General features: G+C 54.7%; 1 long non-coding RNA gene across 1 annotated transcript; it reads right to left on the reverse strand.

Moving 5' to 3' along the window:
* Positions 1–983: 983 nt before the first annotated feature.
* LOC104853571 lies at positions 984–3,130 on the reverse strand. Its single transcript, XR_777824.2, has 4 exons — positions 3,040–3,130; positions 2,556–2,741; positions 1,899–2,170; positions 984–1,147 (listed from the first exon to the last, which is right to left on the reverse strand). It is a non-coding gene; the product is annotated as an uncharacterized LOC104853571 (long non-coding RNA).
* Positions 3,131–3,350: the final 220 nt, after the last annotated feature.

Below are 3,350 nucleotides of genomic sequence, written 5' to 3' on the forward strand. Positions count from 1 at the left end.
TATATTCTAAATTCAGTAGAACATACATCTTTTACACCATGGGGCAGAGAAAGATTTCTCAAACAAAACACAGAAAGTGTTGGAGGCGTTAAAGCCAAAAATATCAAATGATGTCTTAAAGAAAATGAAAAGATGAGGTAAGGCAGGTTAGATAAAAAAATGTGTAAAGGACTCCTACACAACAGTAAGAAATGAAAGCAGAAAAGAGATCAGGTGGATGTTCCACACAAGAGGAAACACAGATGATAAACAAACCCTCCAACTCAGTGGCATTCAGATTCCTTAAGCTGAAGTGAGTTAAAAGCGAGCACAGGCTGAGGAGGCAGCTCAGTGATACAAGAGGTCTGGCTTGGGGCCCTGGTTCAGTTCCTGACACCAGGCGGCGGGGTGGGGGGCGGCTAACCAAACCAAGTGTAGGTCAGCATATCTTTCACTGCTCCAGGCTCATAAATGGTCGCAGCCACTCAGGAAAAGGTGCCTGTGTGAGGTTGCTTTCCATTACTCTTGTGAAATCCCTGAGCCTTGGAGCTTACAAAGAGAAGAAGTTTATGTAGCTCACGGCTTAGGAGGCTGAACACGAAACAGCATGGTGCCTGCGTCTGCCTGGCTCACGCGTGGCAAATTGTCACAGTGGAGCGCAGCCAGCAGAGGGAAAAGACCATACGCCAGGGAGGAGGCAGAGATGGCTGGGGGCCCTGGGCCTGCTCCCCGTCACAGCTGTCTCTGGAGGACCAGCTGGTCCCAGAGAGCGAAGAGTCTTCTGAGGGGCCCCGAGTGAGCATCCCGCTCAGTGTAGCATGAAGCACTTTACAGTGGAAGAGTACACAGTCTTTGAAATGTCAGAACAGATGCAGCTCTGAGGCACCCACTGCAGGGACAAATCAGGCTCAGTTTGGACAACACAGTCAGGGCAAAATTAAATCCCACAAAGCCCATGACAGTGATACAGTTTTAAAAATTAAAAATGAGTAATAAAAGTCTGTATTTCCTGGGGCACATATAAGTAGTGACCACAGCACGGAAATGGGCGTCTGAAACAGTGTGCCTTCTCCTTCCGAGCCGAGGCTGGTGAGGGATGAGGGCCGGTGCCTGGCACAAGGAGTAGAAACAGGGTCCACATAGCAGCGCCGGCCCACAGTGGTGCACCCTGAAATAAGCACGATCAGCCCGGTGGGCTCTGGGGGAGGAGTCCAGAATTTGGGGTCCCAAAGCTGCTCCAGTGGGGCTGTGAAACCGCTTGCTCTCCCCAGTATTGGCACAGATCCGAGGAGTGAAAGTCTTTCCCCTTTCTTGGGAGTGGACAGCTTGCTGCATCCCTCCTAACCCTTGGGGACAAGTGACAGTGCTGGTGGAGACAGGTTCTCTTGGTGCAGCTCTGCCTGGAGCCCCAACTTGCACTCCTGTCACTCGAGGCCCAACTTCCAGTGTGTCCTTGCCCTGCTTTGCTGAGGGCCCTGAAGGTAGCCTGGGGCTGCATCGTGCTGGCTTGGCCTCTGGGGGCTGTAACTGGGCCTAGCACGCATTACAGGGCCCCAGGGAGAGGCTGCTTCCCACCTCGGTCAAAGGAAGCCAGATGCAAACTTATATCACCAGGGCTTGGGGGGGCCTGAGACAGAGCACTGTCACCTCTGTGCCCCAAACTGTCTTGCGGGATCTCTGCACTGTCATCCCATCTCGGCGTCTTCCCTTCCTCCTCCCCGTCCTCGGTTTCCCTCCCTCCCCTCTCCATTCCCCTCCCCTTCCCTTCTTTCCTTTTCTTTCTTCCCTCCCCTCCCCACCCCTTTTCCTTCCATTCCTCCTCTTCTCTTTGGGGCTCAGACCCCACATGTAGATTTCCACACACGTGGGGGAGCCTAGTCTCCTCTCCTCCTCGCTGCTCCCCTGGCTTCCACACAGACCTCAAAATGCAGAATGACAGCCACGTCCCAGAGGTCTCTTCTCTGTGCCCAGCTTCTCGGCAGCTCTTCAGGGACCTGGGCCTCTTTGCTCGCTGTCCATCTTCCTTCGGGATGAGCTCAGCTCATCAGTGTCTCTTTTAAAACAGGACACTGGGAATTAAGTCCGCGCGTCAGGAGAAAGATCCCGGTGCTGCCCCATGTTCCTTTGCAGACCCAGCGGGAGTAAACAGCAGCTGCCTCAGGAGACCTCTTCCAGGGCTGTTCACCGGCTTCTGAAGATCAGAGACTAAATAAACACCAGGAGGACACACATCCCCAGGGGCCATGCAGACGCCAGGGACCTGGGCCATAGCAGTGAGGGTCAGCGAGTCATTGATCGAAACACGTGACAGCAATTGCCTTACTGAGCACCCTTCCAATGTACTTACTATTCAAAGAGTTGAGCACCTTCACACAGGCTCGTAGCCTTGTTTTTGGCCATATGGAAGGAAGCCCTGTGACTACAGCCCATCCTCTCCAGCCCTACGGAGCTGCAAATCTACTTTTTTGTCTCTGGAATTCTCTTTAGGTCACGTGAGAGGAGAACTGTGATGCATTGTGTGGCTTGTCCGGTTGTCCATATGGGAAGCTGGGGCTGGGACCAGTCAGAAAACTCACCAAGCTTCGAGGAAATGCAGATCGCAGAGCCTTGAGCCCCTGCCTGCAGCGCTGTTGAGTGGACCTGGGCAGGTCAGGTCATCTTTCTGGTGTCAGCTGTACACCCAGACTGCAGTGGCTGCCTCCTCCTTCCTCCCAGCTGGGGCTGTTTCTGGTTTCTGGCCTTGCTCAGCACCTTGACCAGCACTGTTGGAAGGTTAAGGTGCATGCTGGTCTGCTCACAGGCAGGCCCTGAGGTGCGGCTAAGTGTGCAAGGGGTCTAGAGGGGAGGGAAGCTTGGGAGAGAAATGAGGAGGGAGCAGAATGGGCAGGAGGATCACGAGACCTGGAGCTAGCAACACCTCAGCCAGCCCACGTGGTCACCCCAGCCCTGGCTGCCCAGATGGAGAGGCCCTGGGCTGGGCGCTGGAGGTGCTGCTACTCAGCGATTTCTGCCAGGTCTCTAAGACACGTGTGGCTCCTGTAAAGGGGCTGAAGCACCCACCTTGGGGTGTTAGGCTGTCCACGTTCCCCAAGCGCTGGGTGGCAGAATCTCTGAGCAGAGCACGTCCGCCCCTGCAGGGAGGAATTGGAAAGGGGGGCACCCTACAGGAGTCAGTTAGTGCTGGACCCGCTCAGGGAGTTGCTGGGGATCCAGTGAGGGCTGGAGCCATGGTCTGTACACTGAAGAGAGTCATGGCCCATCTCCCATGGCCCCCATGTTTGTAGCTTGTGTTAGAAAAGCCTGGTTTGTCACCAGGCTGGGCAGATTGTGCGGTCTTAGCCTCAGTGGGAATAGGCAGCTCCTCCAGCACA

Source organism: Fukomys damarensis, unplaced genomic scaffold (assembly GCF_012274545.1).
Source record: "Fukomys damarensis isolate Sample0158 unplaced genomic scaffold, DMR_v1.0_HiC HiC_scaffold_19, whole genome shotgun sequence".
Classification (NCBI taxonomy): Eukaryota; Metazoa; Chordata; class Mammalia; order Rodentia; family Bathyergidae; genus Fukomys; species Fukomys damarensis.